The sequence below is a fragment of the Cnephaeus nilssonii genome, assembly GCF_951640355.1.
Source record: "Cnephaeus nilssonii genome assembly, chromosome: 8".
Classification (NCBI taxonomy): Eukaryota; Metazoa; Chordata; class Mammalia; order Chiroptera; family Vespertilionidae; genus Cnephaeus; species Cnephaeus nilssonii.
Window position 1 is genome coordinate 70,689,530 of NC_137079.1, and position 18,830 is coordinate 70,708,359.

Consider the following 18,830-nt stretch of genomic DNA (forward strand, 5'->3'; position numbering starts at 1 on the left):
CAGATATAGCCTCAGCAACAGGTAGGTGTTGCCAGCATGACAATTGCTGACATTCTACATGTCTTGGCGGGGCGGGGGGGAGGAGGGGAATAATCCTTTGAGTAGCCAGAGGAGAGAGAGAACTTCATATTTTTGGGTGCACCAATGTGTTCGGGTATTTCTGTCTCACTTAGTGGGGAGGAAGGAGTGGGCAGGTCTCTGTTCAAATAACATGGACTCTTTCTGTTCGGATCAAATTAAAGTAGATTTTACTGAATAAATATTTCTGAGGCTTTTGGACTCAGAGTGGAATTACACCTCCAGCTTCCCTGAGTTTCCAACTTGTAGATGGAATGTGGTGGTACTTCTCAGCCTTCACACTCATGTGACCCAATTTTTTAAAATAAATATATGTGTTTATTATCTATTGGTTCTGTTTCTTTGGGGAAACCCAGTATACCCTGGCACTGTGGATTCATAACTTTGATATTAATCATTATACCATTCAACCCCATGCTTCAAGTTTCAAAAAATGGTCCCTCCTCCATTACTATATTGAAGAAGGGCTAAAATGGCATTACAGCACATTGCAAAAGTCACAGAGTTTTGCAATCAGATATACCTGAAAATACCTCTTATATTTGTCAGTATTATGTGTGAATAGGTAAACAACTATAATTATGTAATTGCAAAATGAGAAAAATAATTTTCTCTCAAGATTCTGTTAAAACACAAACTTGTATATCATTTTTAATGTGATTTTATTCTCCCAGGAATTAAGTGTTTGTTGATGTAGCTCCATACTAAATACTAAATAGATCTTTCTGACAAGATGTGTCAGAAGATTTATGATTTAAAGATATAGTTGGCAGGAAGGATTTTGTGGTATATTGACATCCACAAGAGTACTTTATTAAGTGTCAGTTTATAGAAACTAGGCAAACCATGTTTTCCCTTTCTATTTGCTGCTTATAGGCTGTTAACAGCTTCGCTCCATTTATATATATTTTGGGTACAATAGTTGTGACCTCTGATTTCAATAAATAATATACAAGTTATTGTATCAATCATGTTTCAAACCACAGTGGATAATAAAACCCATTTTTAAATCTCAATTTTGTAATGTAGGACCTGTCCTTAGAAGACAAAGAGGCAAAATTAACCAAACAGTAGACAACATAAAATGATATAATTCTAAGAAAATCTGTTTTGGTGTGGGATTGCCACATATATCACTCTATTATCTATTTTTTCTTTTCTATACTAGCACATTCACTATCTAGGATTCATTGTCTTATGAGTTAACAAGAGTGTGGCTGCATATAAATTTTAGTATCTCTGATAAATATGGAAAAAGAGGTAATTATCTTGTATGTAAGATAATATGGCTAATCTTTGTATTTAAGCATGATTACACACACATAATTTTCCTGGCAATATAGAAAGTGAAATGATGGTGTACTTTCATTTAAAAACTGTCAGTTTTCTACATTGTTAAATACTAATCTATCTATATACTTTCAAAGCATTCATCATTTATTATCAAGAGAGGTATTTTTTTTTTTACTACAACTGAATTAAATTGAGGGGAATGAAGCAAAACTTTTTTGATTCAGTTACATCAATTAATTTATGCAATGCACTGTGGTTGAGGAGGTACATATTTCAAGAAAAAAATCAATTCAAATACCACTTTATTTCTACAATTATAATTTTTCTCCAAACATACCATGTTGATATTGTATATGTGACATGAGTAATGCAAAGACAAAGTGTTTGCTTTTTAAATGTATAAAAAAGCAGAATCCAATATGATGAATGTGGAGCTCTCTAGAGGATGGGACAGGTACTAGATGAAAAATTGATTAAAATATTTTTTAAACTTTTGCCACTTAAAAAATACTACTTCATTTTCCTGGTAAAAATAGTCTAGTGTCTGGAATCGTAGTCCTAGTTCTTTGCTGATTAGATTCACTGATTAAGTTTCTCTAACTGATTAGATTGCTTGGCTAAATGTAGGTCAAAGTCACACTAGCAGAACTTTTAGCATTTAACTATTATTCTAATGGAATTAGATTTAGGCCTTCTTTCCTTTAAAAACTTGGAATTGTCACCTGTAACTATGGTTGCAAAATAGTGATTAATTCTATATACTGACATTCCTATAGCAATATTTTTCAAACAAACAGATTTCATATTTACCAATGCTCCCCAGATCAGCATAGTTCAACAGGCATAAACTTCATTTTGAAGAAGTTTGCTAAGTTTCTGGTATATATTTAAATATTTTTTTCCTTTTTTTTATTATTTGGAGTATTTTACTCTGGTCTATGAATTAATTCTTTCTTCCATAAATAATTTTTCAACTTGAAATTGTTTAATAATATATCTAGTAGAGTGTCATTAGAATAATTCCTGGGTGAGATTTGGTATTACAACCTTCACTACAATAGATTACTGGCTCTCTTTTGTTGCTGATTTTAGTACAAAACTGTAAAAGTTAATTATTTTTATGGGAACAACTGAACTACATTTTTATGATAGAAAAAAATTGAGAATAAATTTCTAAAAAGGTGTTAGAATAATTTTTTCAAAATATTTTTAGTGTCTGTTATACATCAGGTATGAATTAGAAAATAGAAAAGCGCACAATAGATTCTCAATTTCATTAGTCAAAAATAAATGCAAATTAAAAACACAATGACATATCAATACATATTTACTGAAATGGGAAGATAAACCAATAGAAACATTAAGAGGTAAAACAATCCCAACAATATCAGGTATTAGCTAGGATGAAAAACTCTGGAGCTGTTATATAGATGGTGGCAATGGAAAATGGTATAGTCATTTTGAAAAGCATATGCTTACATCATGTTCCAGTAATCCCACTTCACGCTTTTTAGATTTTACCCAGTGAAATGAAAACATGTTTACATGAAACCCAGCAATGAATGTTCATAATGGATTTATTTGTACTCATCTAAAACTGTCAACAATATAAATGTCATCCAACTGGTGAGTCAATAAATAAGATTTAATGTCTATATATTAGACAATAAACAAAACGAAAATACAGAGGATGGCAAAAGTAGGCTTACAGTTGTGAGTGCACAAAACACAATTTATTTTTGTATTACATATTTTTACATATGAACAACTGTAAACCTGTTTTTGCCCAGCCCTGTACATTAAATAAAATAAGCTTATTAAAAATACAGCCCTAACCGGTTTGGCTCAGTGGATAGAGAGCTGGCCTGTGGACTGAAGGGTTCCAGGTTCGATTCCAGTCAAGGGCATGTACCTTGGTTGTGGGCATATCCCTAGTAGGGGGTGTGCAGGAGGCAGCTGATAGATGTTTCTCTCTCATTGATGTTTCTAACTCTCTATCCCTTGCCCTTCCTCTTTGTAAAAAATCAATAAAATATATTTTTAAAAATAAAAACCATGCCTAATTCACAAATATATTATGCTATTTTAATATATCCAGACTCTAAAGTGTATCCTTTCTAATAAAGAGGGAATATGTAAATTGACCGTTACACCATCACAAAGATGGTGATGCCCATAGCCACAAGATGGCTGTGCCCAGTCCCCTCAGCCCTGCTGGAGTCCCCCATTTGGACCCGCCCTCAGCCCCCCAGCTGCCCAAGGCCAGCCCGAGGTGCAGGCAAACCTCAGATGGAGGCTTCCCAGCCAATGCCTGAGGCACAGGCAAGCCTCAGATCGTGGCTGCCCAGCCACCCAGGGCCGCCCGAGGCTCAGGTAACCAGGGCCAGCTGAGGCTTGTGCTGCAGTCAGTGGCAGCAGCAGAGGTGTGATAGGGGTGTTGCCTTCCCCTGATCGCCAGGTCGCCTCCCACCCCTAAGGGCTCGCAGACTGTGAGAGGGGCAGACTGGGCTGAGGAACCCCCCCTCCCTCCAGTGCATGAATTTTCATGCACCGGACCTCTAGTATATAATATAACTCCATTGATATCATATTGTGGAGAATGAAAAACTATAGAAATAGGAAACATCGGTATTGTCAGAGGCTGGGGGATGGGGAGGTTGAGGAGTAGGATGGCCGCAACATGGCATAGGATTTTTGGAGTGCCTGAACTGTCTTATATCTTGACTAGAGGCCCGATGCACGAAATTTGTATAAGGGGTTTGGCCCTTGCAGCTGGGCCGGCTTGCCTTGGCCCTCACAGTCCTGGCTTCATCTGGAAGGCAGTCTGGTAGGACATCCAGAAGGACATCTGGAAGGTCGTTCAGCTGTTCAGTCTAATTAGCATATTATGCTCTTATTATTATAGATTGTGGTGGTGGGCACATAACTGTGAGTGCATTTCAAAACTTGTAGAACTGTACACTAAAAATGGTGAATGTTGTTATATGTAAATTATATCTGAAAATGACAATTTTTAAGAAAAAAAAACCCTGATGTGTTACTTCCATGGTTGCTATACTTCTATAATTGAAGATTAAACAGCATTCAAAAGATTTGGGTCAGTCCTAGCAATATAATACTCAGTCAAAGAAGTAAATCCCTAAAAGTACACATAACATGATAGCCATTTTATAAAATCAACTGAAACTAAACAGTATTTTTTATTTTAAGAATTTCTATACTTGTCACTCATGTGCATTAAATGGTGTGTATGTTTATATGAGCGTGTGAATAAAGTATAAGAATGGTCTACATAAGATCCAGAATAGTTGTTTCTTCTGTGTGGTCACAAGATAATAGGATGTGCAAGTTTCATTTTTAATATGAATGGTGTGTATGTGAATGTTTCATTATGATAAACAGTATCTCCCCTATCTTCTTTCTATGAATGACATATTGCATAATACAATTTAAAAATAATAAAATGATAACTTCCATTGATAGTAGGTGCTTTAAATATATTTTCCAAAAAAATAGAATAAGAGAAAGATTTGAATTTAAATTAGACTTCATAATTTAGTATTTTAATCATTGACAAAATATTTAGTTGACTTCAATAAACTAAACTTTATTTGGTTAAAAGATAGGTTTTAAACAAATCTACCTTTATAGACTTCTTAAGAAGAGAAAAGAAATAATTTAATGTTAGAGTAACTGAAGTCTCATTAATTAACAAGTACAGTAATTCATTGTCTGTAATAGTATATTAAGAAATTGATTTCAACTTTGGAAGAACATTGGAAATAATACTAATAAATTAATTCTCTTTACATGTATTTTCTGGATTTTTCATATTTTCCTATTATTATAGTATATTAAAATTCATGTTAACCAAAATACATCCTAATATATAAAAACCCTGGGTCGTAATGACCAGTAATGACCAAGACTTGACAAACCAGAAGTCAGCAACCCAGCACTGACTGCTTCCGCTGCAGGCACGGTGCCCCAGCACTGACTGCTGTGGGGGATGTGAATCAGGGCCAGAGAGAGGCCTGAAGAGAGAAGCAGGGACTGATCCATGGCCTCTGTGGCAGCTTTTGATCAGCACTTGCCTCTCTCTTTCTCTCCCAGTCTGGCCAGCAGCCACACCTCCATCTCTCCAGGCCTCCACCAGGGCTGCTGATCAGTCCTGCCTTTCTGATCAGGCCCTGTTGATGGCCCAGAGACGCTGACTGGCATAGAAGTTGACCAATTAGAACCAAATCTGGGTCAACTGTGAGGAGCCAAAGGCTGCCTAGGAGGCGGAGCTTTTGACGCTGACTGGCATAGAAACTGACCAATCAGAACAAAATTTGCCAGCAGAGGAGGACAATTGGGGGCGAGATCAGGCCTGCAGGGGAGGGCAGTTGGGGACAACCAGGCCTTCAGGGGAGGGCAGTTAAGGGTTAGATTAGGCCAGCAGGGGAGGGCAAGATCAAGCTGGCAGGGGAGGGCCGTTGGGGGTAAGATCAGGCCAGCAGGGGAGGGCAGTTGGGGGTGAGATCAGGCAGGCAGAGGCAGTTGGGGGTGAGATCAGGCCAGCAGAGGAGAGCAGTTAGGGGCGATCAGGCAGGCAGCAAGTGAGCAGTTAGGAGCCAGTGGTCCCAGATTGCGAGAGGGATGTCCGATTGCCGGTTTAGGCCCAATCCCATGGGCCTAAACTGGCAGTCAGACATCCCCCAATTGGAGAGGGTACAGGCTGGGCTGAGGGAATCCCCCTCAGTGCACGAATTTCGTGCACCAGGCCACTAATGAGATCATATCCTCACAATATGTTTGCCAATATCAAGTTCTTTCTTCATTTTAGAAAAGTAAATGAATTTAGGCAGAAAATAACTATTAATATCCAATAATTCCTAGGGAGATATGCACATATTTTTAATTACATAGTTAGATGATGAATATTTTTAGAGTTATTTTTCCTATCCCAATATTCTATCTGGTTTAACATATTTTTCCTTCTATATCTCTTGTATAACTCATCAAGATTATGACCCAATCAACTAGAAGGCACACTACCATAGTGCTCATGTTAGGAACTATAGTTTTCTAAAAAAATGAGCTCATAAATTTAATTCTTAACACCTAGGAAAATGTGTGAATCTTCCTCTGTGCTTTTGTCTTCTATTACTTGAGATGAAATACTTTTAATGTAGATTTTTATCCTGTTAAGAAAATAATTTGTACACTCTTTCATTAGAAGATGTGTCAATTAATTAATTACTTAATTAAGACAAAATGTAGATTCTTTGCATATTGATTTTGTTTGTTCCCCCCTTTCATTTGTTATTATGACAAAAATTAAATATTTTCAGTACTATTAGAAATAAAATATTGCCTCAAATAATTTTATAAGTCAAATGAAAATTCTTTAGGTATTTACTATAAAGTATTTAGATAAATACCTCTATTCTCTAATTCAATTTTACCTGCTTAATCATTTTCTATACCATGAATATTTCTTTCTTTCTTTCTTTCTTTCTTTCTTTCTTTCTTTCTTTCTTTCTTTCTTTCTTTCTTTCTTTCTTTCTTCCTTCCTTCCTTCCTTCCTTCCTTCCTTCCTTCCTTCCTTCCTTCCTTCCTTCTTTCCTTCCTTCTTTTCTTTCTTTCTTTCTTTCTTTCTTTCTTTCTTTCTTTCTTTCTTTCTTTCTTTCTTTCTTTCTTTCTTTCTTTCTTCATTTTAGTTGCCAAATTAGGAGCCTCACAACTCCATCACTTTTAAAATTTAAAAAAGACAGATTCAAACTGTTGGTTGCATTATTTTGAGTATTATTCCTACACACAAGGGAAAGAAGCATTTTTATGATTCTTAGATGTCCACAGTGCCATTACCAATTAAAATAGTGACTATAGGTCATAAATGTCTTTCTGTAATTATTGATATTTTTGTAATTCCTGTATATAACATTCATCAGAAAAATCTATGTACTTCTGACTAATTAAAAAATAGTTTTTTAATATATGTTGAAGGAAAAGAACATAAGATACTGATATGTAGCATATTATCTGAATTTGTTGAAGATGTGGTCTTTGCCATAATGCTAATTAAAAGGTCAAAATATTGAAACTAAAATTATTGCATCTACTTTATGTATGTTTGCTTTACGTGTGTGTGTTTAATTAGACAATTGGGATTTGAGATTGAGATTCCTGGCTCACTTCAGTCATGTTCATACCTACCCCAAAACAAATCTGAAATATATATAGTAATTTTGGAATTTGTTCTAGATCTCAAGGTATAAGATTTGTCAAGGCTTATTTATATTGAAAGATTTTCTACCACCAAGCATTCACAGGATGAGTTGGGATAAGAGGTATTTCAAAATAGAAGACAATGTTGTCAGCAGTAATTTGTTTCTTTAGTTTGCATTTAAATCCCATTTTCCAAGATAGACTTAAATGAGATCATAGGTATTTGTTCTCAGGGAAGTGAGAGTTAGAAGAGGCAACTTTGGAAGTTAATGTAATTAAATAATTTTAAAGAATACTTTGAAATACACAAACTCTGGGTAAGACTTGATGTAGATTTCTTAACTAATATGGTATAAAAAATGTACAAGAAGAAAATATAATATTTACAAATTTTATGAACTTAACTTATATGTTAGTTTATAACCATAGTCAGTTTGGCTTTAATATGCTCATCTGGATTTTAATATATGAAAACTGCTTGGAAAAAATAACCCACTATTTCATGTTTGTCTAAGAGAAATAAGTATTATCTTTATTTGTAGCAATGTTAATTTGCCAAAGCAAAAAAAGAGTATGTATATTAAATATAGCATAAGATTTTATTACTGAGAATCTAGCATTGAAGTTGGGAGTAGTTCTACTTAAAAAAAAAATGACTGTTTTGTATGAAGGAGCATACTTTCTTGTATACCAGATAAACTCTAGAACCTGGTTTGTCACTCTTATAGAAGACTGTAGGCCCAATGCACGAAATTTGTGCATGGGTAGAGTCCCTAGGCCTGGCCTGCAATCAGGGCCATCTTCCTTGGCTTCCCACAGCCGGCCCCGCCCTTACCACCACCCACCCCTGGTTCCCCATTTGCCATCGGGCCATCAGAGCCTGAAAGCCCAGGGGAGGGACTGAGAGGTTGGCTGTTACCGAATGCTCACCGGCCCTCCCCTTGCCATGGGTCGCCCTCTGTGTGTGGGGCAACCAGCTGGGCGGGGGCCTTGGCCTGGTGGTGCCTGTGTCCCCCGCCACCCACCCCTGTTTCCCTTTCACCATCGAATGATGGGAGCCTGCTGGTCGGGGAAAGGAACCAAGAGGTGGTCAGGGCGCCTCATAGGGACTGGTCAAGCAGTGGTTCTGGTCGTTCTGCCATTAGGGTCAATTTGCATATTACCCTTTTATTATATGGGATGTGTAAGTCATCATGCTTGATTCTACTTACAAACTTAGCACACTAAAATGGCTTCATTCCTTTACCAAATAAGATGCATTTATTAAATATACATATTAAACCACTAGTGAAGCATTGTGTCACTGAAAATAATGCCTTTTATTATGCTGATTAAAACTTTTTTATAGAAGCCCAGAGATCAATGACGTGGGGAAAATTCTAGCTTCATAATAAGAGGTTTTGGTGTATAATAATAAGAGGTGTCTATCTAGGGAGTTATGCCAATCAGCACTTCCAATCTAAACTGATGAAATTCCAGCTGGTTGCAAACACTTCCCCTAACTTTTCATTTTCTTTTCTCTGAAGCCAAAGTTGTACAGCAATAAATTGTGGTAAAAGGCAGAGTTGTGATAATGTTACATTTAGTTCAAAATCATTTGGTCATTTTAGGTGGAATGTTTTTATTTAAGTTCAGCTTTGGGCTTTTGATATTTCATTAACTTATTTTTCTTTTCAGCACTCCACAATATCAATATCCCCAAATAGGTAATGTTCCAGTGCTTTTTCTATTCTAAATATGCTGAACCTTCATGTTTCTTTATTTTGAACTATACATAGTAATATAATTTATTTTTAATTTTATTATCTGAATAATCAATCAACATATTTCCAGCCTGTTGTGTATGGCCTGCGCCCTCTCGCAATCTGGGACCCCTCAGGGGATGTCAGACTGTGGGTTTCAGAAACCAGCAGTCTGACATCCCCCAAGGGATATAGTAGTGCGCAAAGCGGCAGGTGGCCAGGTAGGAGCCCGAGCCCGGGCCAGGCACTGTGCCAATCCCACTTATCCTGGCCCTGGTGTGCCTGCCGCTCCGTTGTGCAACTTGCACCGCCGCATCTGCTCTCGCTAGCCATGAGCCCAGTGTCTGGTGCCTGTCGGTCAGCTGAGCAGTGCTCCCGCTGTGGGAATGCACTTATCACCAAGGGGCAGCTCCTGCATTGAGCATATGCCCCTGGTGGTCAGTGATCATTATAGTGACCAGTCGACTGGTCATTTGGTCGTTCGGTCGCTTAAGCTTTTATATATATAGATTCCTCAGAATAAATATGAATTTAGAACTCATGTGATGAACTGATAAAATATTAGAAATTATGACCAGAGTAGTAGGCAGATGATTTAGAGATACTTTACTCCCATTATGGAATGTACAATATGGTAACAAACACCAGGCACTTAACACCAATTAATTTTTGAAAAATAAAAATTATGAAGATACATTTTCTAATTTATGTTCTTTAAATTTTAAAAACAGCTTCTCTAATTAGGATTTCCGCATTCATTACTAAGAAATTAAACAGAAAAGAGACACAGGGTATAACAACTTTGGGAATGAAAGTAGCATATAACCAGAATATCAGACAAGGCAAAAGAGGTTAGAATTATAGGAATACTTATATGCTATATATGTCATTTAAATTATGTATCAAAAAATTTATATGCACCATTTGTTAAAAACATAAATATTAAATGTATGGTACCAGATCACTTTCTTTCCCTGATATTATTCAATATACTTATTTTCTAAAACAAGAAGAACTTAAAAAACATTTTACCCTAAATATTTTAATAATAGAATTTTTTTCCATTTCTGTATGGCAGAGCATTGAAAATTCAAATATTAAGACTATACATACCCTAAATGGTTTGGCTCAGTGGAAAGAGCATCAGCCTGCAGACTGAAGGGTCACAGGTTTGATTCCAGTCAAGGGCATGTACCTTGGTTGTGGGCACAACCCCAGTAGGGAGTGTGCAGGAGGCGGCTGAATACGTGTTTCTCTCTCATTGATGTTTCTAACTCTATCTCTCTTCTCCTTTCTTCTCTGTAAAAAATCAACAAAATATATTTTAAAATATATATACAGAATGGTACATTCTGATATGCCTTTTGTTGAATTTCTTTATTTCTTTATTAGTTTGTTTTTCAATTTACCCAAGACTTTCAGTTACTTTAGTTACTCTGGGAAATATCCTCACATTATAAAACCCACATACGATTTAGAATGATTGACAGGTTCCAATGATGAGGGATCAAAACTCTACCAGATGGGGGCATATATGTCAAAATTGATGCACAAAAGATATCCACAGAATTCTTTTATATATGTCTTACTAGGCATATATTTTGCCTCGATGCCTAATTTGCATGAATTCGGGAAAATGTTGCATATACCAGAAAGAGTAAATAATGAAGTAAAACTGAAAGAGTAAAATGCATTGACTGCAGAAAGCACAGTTGGTGATAGGAAGATGTGCTGCACTGAAAGTGAATAAAACAACAGAGGATTCTTTTAATATTTCTTGGTAGATAGCATGATCAATAATAGAAGACTTTTACCACTAAGGAATAATGGAAGGAATTAAATAATCGCAGCATGAAATATGAATAGAAATAATTTTTTTTTCTGGGGTTACCATGAAGGAAGTTGTAGATAAAATGCCAGAATTTAAAACAAGCCTTTATAAGAACCACATGAATATTTTCTTTAAAATAGACACATGCAGTTAAGACAAATGCCAGTGGACACAGTGAGAGCTTCTGGATCATCGGATACGTTAATAAATGTCAAGTGTATTGGTATTAAAAGTTATGGATGCTGAATAGTTGTGAGTTAATAAAAGTAAAAGCACCGTACTTAATTGGCATGATTATTTACAAAATATTTCCTGTAATCTCTGTGGTAATTACATGGTAGACCTGCATAGATGATGCGAAGGTTAGTGAAAAATTCTTTGTCACATTTTTTTCTCATTTAGAGTTTACTTTTCTCTCTCTCTTATTTTTTAGGTTTGTATTACAACATTTATTAAAATAAGACCATGGATTAATAGAAACAACAAAGAACCAAAGAATTATAATACAAGCTATATAAAACCCCAAAAGTATCTAATCTATTCATTCATTAGCTAAATAAACTTCTGTATCAATACTTCTCTATTTTTAATATTGAACCCCCAAGTACTTTATAACGCAATCAAGTCTGGCAGGTTGTCAGGCTTGCATGTAGGGATGGCTTCAGGCTGGGTGGGCTGTGCAGTCACCAGGGCTTGCACTTGCAAAGGTTCCACACTTGGTTCAATGCTCTATTGTGGCTGACTTGAAATTCTTAAAATTTTTGAACAAGAGGCCCAACTTTTCATTTTTCACTAGGTACTGCAAATTATGTAGCTAGTCCTGCATGCCTCCCTTTAAAGTTGAAAATCTATTTCACTCGATTCTTCCACCTCTCCTCAGAGGCACATCTCAGTGAAGTTCCTTTGCCAGTCTGTCTTTAGGATCAATTGCTATCACTCTCTCATTTCCTCTGCGTGGAAGATTTCTGAGGGATAGTCTAAATTGTCTAGAGATGTGACATCATATGATTATTATTGTTGCCCAGGGATCCTCCTTATTGTTTTCCTCAAGTATTTTATTGCTACCGCTTAATTTGGGGCACTTAGGGCAACATAGGTCTGTGAGGAAATGATGGACGTAATGCTTTTACAATTATTACAGGGCATTTTTTTGGGAGAAACCTAGGAGGCAATTGGTGAAATGACCTGGAGTTTAGGAGACTGGTTTCAGATGTGAGTCATCAGCCTTTATGTTTTTTATGAAGGCTGTGATGTCAGCTTTAAGAATGAGTGGGCAGGGTAAAAAGTTCAAGGCCAGATACCTGGAAAATGCTGACTTAAGATTGCAATGAGAGCCCATACTAAACAAAAACAGCATACAGAGAGGTTGAGAGAAAGAAGAAAAAAAACTTGAGGCAGAATACAGTAACAACATTTAGGAGATTTCAACTCCTTTATATGTATTTTATGCTATTGTCACATTGGACTATTTTCCACTATTTGAAAGACACTTAACCTATCGGTTTATCATAAATTACTCATTTTTCTTATAAAAATTGTGTTCACATTAAAGATCGTGCTCAAATATTACTCTTTCTGTGCTCTCTTCTCTGGTTGTCAGACAGGGTTGTTACTTTGCTAATATCCCTAAAACTTTCCTTCTACATCTCTTTTATTCCCTAGTTTGTCCTTGTCATAGCTTTCTATACTTTTCTCATTTTTCCTACTGCATTATAGATGTTTTATGGATAATTCTTGCCTAAATATCCCTGTATCTCCATCAGAAAGAAATATAGTTCACTGTGCATATCCATGAATATATGTTGAATAAAAATTAAATTGTTAGAGTTGAGCTGTGCCTAGCCAGCCGAGCAGAACAGCTGGAGGCCCTGGCCCAGAGCCTGTGTGTGCCTCCAGGCACTCCAATCCCAGGACTTCAGAGGGCCAGGCCCATGCAGGGATGCTGCCATTGGAGCAGGCACATTGGGGTTCTTGACCTTTGCAGAATGCTTTCAGACCCAGGCCCGGAGTTAGTCTTCCTGCCACAAATTCCCTTGCATTCTGGAGTGTGCTTCATAGTCTTCTAGGATCTCCAGGGCGAAGCTCTCTGTGGATGGGATTCTAAGGGTTGGACCATGGGGCAGAATGCAACAAAGAGCAATATTGCAATTCAGCAGCTTGTTAGAAAGATACATATTGTTAGCAGATCCAGGGGCATCCATTAGCAGTACAAGTCAGTGTTAATCACTGTCCTGTTAATCACATTGACTGGTCAGCCTATCATTGACCAAACTGACCCTTGTGACAAGGTCAAATCCACGGGCAAATATCTGTATCTGGGACATGGAAATTGTAGCAGATAGAGTCGGACCCATAAGGGTAGGTCCAGATCTGGGTGGGAAAAAGACAGACTCTGCAGGTACAGAGCCAACAGGATCACACTCAGCAGACCCAGGAGCCACCAGTTGTCACTGCCAGCTAGACACAAACACAGCAGAAGATCTCCGTCCAGGAGAAGCAAGTAGCACAGATTGCTGAAGGACTGACTATGTCCTATCAGCCAGTTAATGCAGATGGTATCACTCTCTAGCGAGGCACGGCCACCATCAGCAGCCAGTTTGGCAGGAGCACAGACTGATCAGACAGGAGCCAATAGCCACACACCCAGCAGTGGGAAAGGGTCTGTCATTGTAACTCCACCAGTGTATGTAATCAGTTCAGCAGGGATGGCCATGACAGTGCCGGGAGCTGGCTCAGTGTCTGGTCTCCAAGCAATCCCTCCAACCGGGTCAGAGAGGCTTGAAGGAGAGCCACTTGATGCAAATGCCAAACAGTACCAGTGTCTTTGTAAAAGTAGCAAGCGTGGGACAAACTACAGGCAGAAGGGAAATCAAAGGAAAGCGGAAACACCTGCATGAGCTGTGCCCCAGCACAGAAGTGTGGAAAAAGTGGCCCTTTTTCTCTCCAAAGGAATAGTTCCCAAACGCAGGAGCCACACCAAATAAAAAAAGCAATGACATGGATTCTGTGTTCTCACGCCAGACCATGTGATGAAGATGACCAAGGTTGTACTCCTTGCCACTGTTTGCACTGCTCTGGGAAAGCACTCCACTCTTTTGAAGGGATGGATAATCACATTCTGCTCTTCTGTGCACGGCAGAGACCACTAGTTTTTCATACGAGTCTTGGTGTTATAATTGTAGCAATGTCTGACAAATTGAAATTGCAAGCCTTTTTCTCTCCCCTCCAGGCCAGACCTATTTCCGACTGTGTATAACATTGACATTTCATAGATTAGGATGAATCAAGGGTAGTCATGCCAGCCCAGCCATGCACAAGCACCGGGATGCCAGCCATCCGGCTCAGCAAGGGAGAGCAAACTTCTCACTGTAAACTGCAATCAGGGCAGCCACAGCCCACTCCTTCCCACAGGAATTGATTAAACAGTACTATCCATCTCTCTGCTGAGGTAGCTCATCCTCACCGAGTGGGCATTTTATATTCGGAGGTGGCTTCCAGGAAAAGAAAGTCAAACTTCTGACTTGGAAACAAGTTATCTGAGATTTAAATATATACACACATATATTGTTCGACTTAAAACAATGATTTTAAAGAATGCTCTGAGAAACAGCAGTTCAGAGTACATTAAAAGTTGTTAACTTGCCCTAACTGGTTTGGCTCAGCGGATAGAGCTTTGACCTGCGGACTGAAGGGTCCCAGGTTCGATTCCAGTCAAGGGCATGTACCTTGGTTGCGGGCACATCCCTAGTAGGAGGTGTGCAGGAGGCAGCTGATCGATGTTTCTCTCACATCGATGTTTCTAACTCTCTATCCCTCTCCCTTCCTCTCTGTAAAAAATCAATAAAATCTATTTTAAAAAAAAGAGTTGTTAACTTATGGCAGTCAAGGAGTCCTGTGGTCATTTTGATGACTGTGTTGAAATGAAACAGATTTATTTACAGGAGGATTTATCAGATTCTCCAATATTCTTAAGTTTTGTGAATATCTAAGAGAGAGATAGTGTTCAGTACTTGCTAATCCTTTGACCATAAAATAAATTTGTTTCAAGTGGCTAATAGAACCAACTTTTCTGTGAAATACATTTTGAGGAATATCAAGTTAAGATTTATATTTTTACCTTATGGAATAAAATCTTTAAAGCTACCTTGCTCATATAAACATGACATAAATGACATTTTTATTATTAGTGAAATGCTTTGATAAAAAATAAATGTTTTATTTGATCTGATTTTTCTGTATTACTAATGTTTTCATTTTATGCATAACATATCCTTGGAATGTGTGGCTACTGGTTGCTGGCGTTTCATAGTTGTATCTCTGAAATGACAACTTACAATATTCTAAGAATTCTCATTTTTCTTTTTGTCTTCCTAACTCTTACTCTTCACATTTTATGATATTTTGTAGATGTTTATTTTTTTATTTAATTTTCTTTCACTCTATCAGTTCACCCTCTTCTTACATCTATACATATTAACCCAAGAAAACAGGAATTCACCAAGGACACTCTCACTGTGGATATCTGCAATTCTTGAATATAATTCCAGGGAATCCTATATAATAAAGAGCTAATATGCAAATGGTCATCGCGCCATGACGCTGTAACGACCCATCAGCAGGGACCTGAGGCTGTGTGGCGCCGTGCCGGGGCGGGGCACCTGAGGCCGCGCCCCCTGCCCCAGCACCAGGACTTGAGGCTGTATCCCCTGCCCAGGCGGCTTGACGGGGTTGGGGCCTGTTGGATCTTGGTGTCTCCTAATGGGAGTGGGGTCAGCCAGACACTTCTATTATAGAGAAAGGGCAAATAGCAATATTAAAATATTTCTTCTAATTAATTCCCTTTTAATGTGCATGAATTTTGTGCACCCGGCCACTAGTATGTAAATAAATCCTACCACCACCTGAAAACTGCATTCTGTCTTCTTCCTAATTTTCACTGTATCAGAGAGGGCTTTCCTGGCTGCCTGAGGCCAAATAAAGTCATTCATCATTTGTTTCTTCCTATCTCTTACGATCTACCTATGGGGAAAGGCAAGCCTATGAAAGTGTTCTCAAATATACATATTTACTTAAGCACATTCATGGGGCTGTGACTTTTATCAATAAAGGATGAGTCTTCAGGCCTGAAATAAAGAAGGAAGCTCTATACATCGATAAAAACAAAACAAAACAAAAACTTGATGTAGTCCAATGTGTCTTGTTTGTTTGTTTGTTTTTTGTCTACCTTTTTTTCTTCTCTCTCTTTCTCTCTTCTCCTCATCCCCCTATTTCTCTGGTAATCACCATATCATTGTCTGTGTCTATAAATTCTGTTTTGTTTTGCATTTTTTGCTTAATCCCTTTAACTTTTACACCCAGCCCTACAAACCTTCTCCCCTGATAGTTTTCAGTCTGTTCTCTATGAGTCTGTTTCTAGTTTGTTAGTTTATTCTGTTTATTAGATTGCACATATGAGTGAAATAATAAGGTACTTGTCTTTGCTTTTGTTCCCTATGCTTTTGGTATTATGTATAAGAAGTCATTGCCAAAACCAGTGTTATGAAGCTTTCCCCCTATGATTTCCCTAAAAGTTTTCAGTCTCAGATGTTGTGTTTGTCTTTAAATTATTTTGTGTATTTGTGCACTTTTGTGTGTGGTGCAAATTAAGGATGAAATTTTATACTTTGCATGTGGATATCCTGTTTTCTCAACACTATTTTTTGAAGAGTGTATTCCTTCTTCATTGGGTATTCTTGGCACCCTTGTTGATATTGACTATGAATGTGGATTTATTTCTGAACTCTCATTTCTATTCCATTGGTTTATATGTTTGTCTTTATGAGAGTGCCATACTGTTGTGATTACTGTAGATTTATGACATATTTGGAAATCAGTAAATGTGATATCTTCAGTTTTATTCTTCTTTGTCAAGTTTGTTTGGCTACCTGGTTCAGGGCTTTTTATTTTTTCCTAACTCTGTAAAAAAATGCCATTGAATGGAAGAAAATATTTGTAAACCATATGTCCAATAAGGAATTAATTCTAAAAAATATAAGGAACTCTTACAATTTAACAAAAAAAAAAAAACTATTAAAAAATGGACAAAGGACTTGAATATACAGTTTTCTTAGAAAATATACAATGGCCAACAGGTGTTCAACATCATTAATAATCACGGAAATTAAAATAAAATTAGATATCACCTCACATTTGTCAGGATGTCTATAATCAAAAAGAAAAAAAAAGGTAAGTATTGGCAAGGTTATGAGAAAAGATGAGGTTTGTATATACTGTTGGTATAAATATAAATTGGTTTAACTACTATGAAAAGCAACATGGAGGTTCCTCAAAACTTACAAATATAACTATGATGTGATTCAGTAATCCCACTCTTAGGTATATCCAAAGGAAATTAAATCAGTATTTTTAAGAGATATTTAAACCCTCATGTTCACTGCAGTATTATTTACAACTAGAGGCCCGGTGCACGAAATTCTTGCACAGGGTGGGGTGTCTCTCAGCCCAGCCTGCACCCTCTCCAATCTGGGACCCCTTGAGGGATGTCCGACTGCTCGTTTAGGCCCAATGCTACCTGGCCTAAACGGGCAGTCGGACATCCCTCTCACAATCTAGGACTGCTGGCTCCCAACTGCTTGCCTGTCTGCCTTCCTGATTGCCCCTAACTGCTTCTGCCTTCCAGCCTGATTGATGCCTAACCACACCCCTGCCAGCCTGATTGATGCCTAACTGCTCCCTTGCCAGCCTGTTTGCCCCTAACTTCCCTCTCCTGCAGGCCTGGTCCCCCCCAACTGCTCTCCCCTGCAGGCGTGGGTCCCTCCAAACTGCCCTTCCCTGCAGGCCTGGTCACCCCCAACTTCCCTCCTCTGCCGGCCTGGTCCTCCCAACTGCCCTCCCCTGCTGGCCATCTTCTGGTGGCCATCTTGTGTCCACATGGGGGAAGCCATCTTTGACCACATAGGGGCAGCCATCTTGTGTGTTGGAGTGACAGTCAATTTGCATGTTACTGTTTTATTAGATAGGATTGAGGCCTGGTGCATGGGTGGGGGCCAGCTGGTTTGCCCTGAAGGGTGTCCCAGATCAGTGTGGGTGTTCTCTTGGGGCATGGGGTGGCCAGGGCGAGGGGCCTGTGGTGGTTTGCAGGCTGGCCATACCCCTTCCAGCAACACAAGCAGAGGCCCTGGTATCTGGGATTTATTTATCTTCTATAATTGAAACTTTGTAGCCTGGAGCGGAGCCAAGCCTCCTGCTCACTCCATGGCTGCCGCCATTTTTGTTGGGATTTATTTACCTTCTATAATTGAAACTTTGTAGCCTTAAGTGGAGGCCTGGGCCTTCCAGGGTGTGTGGAAAGCTTGGCTTCCTCCATTGCCTGGGAAACCTAAGCCTCCTGCTCGCTCCGTGGCCACAGTCATCTTGGTTGGGGTTAATTTGCATACTCACTCCTGACTGGCTGGTGGTCGTGGCTTGTGGGTGTAGCGGAGTGATGGTTAATTTACATATTGCTCTTTTATTAGATAAGCTAGCCAAGTTAGGGAAACAATCTAAATGTTTGTTGACAGATGAAAAAATAAAAAAAAAACAACATTATTTATACATACAACGGAATATTATTTAGCCCTAAAAAAGGGAAATCTTGTTATAGGTGATAATCTGAATAAACATTGAGGAAATTA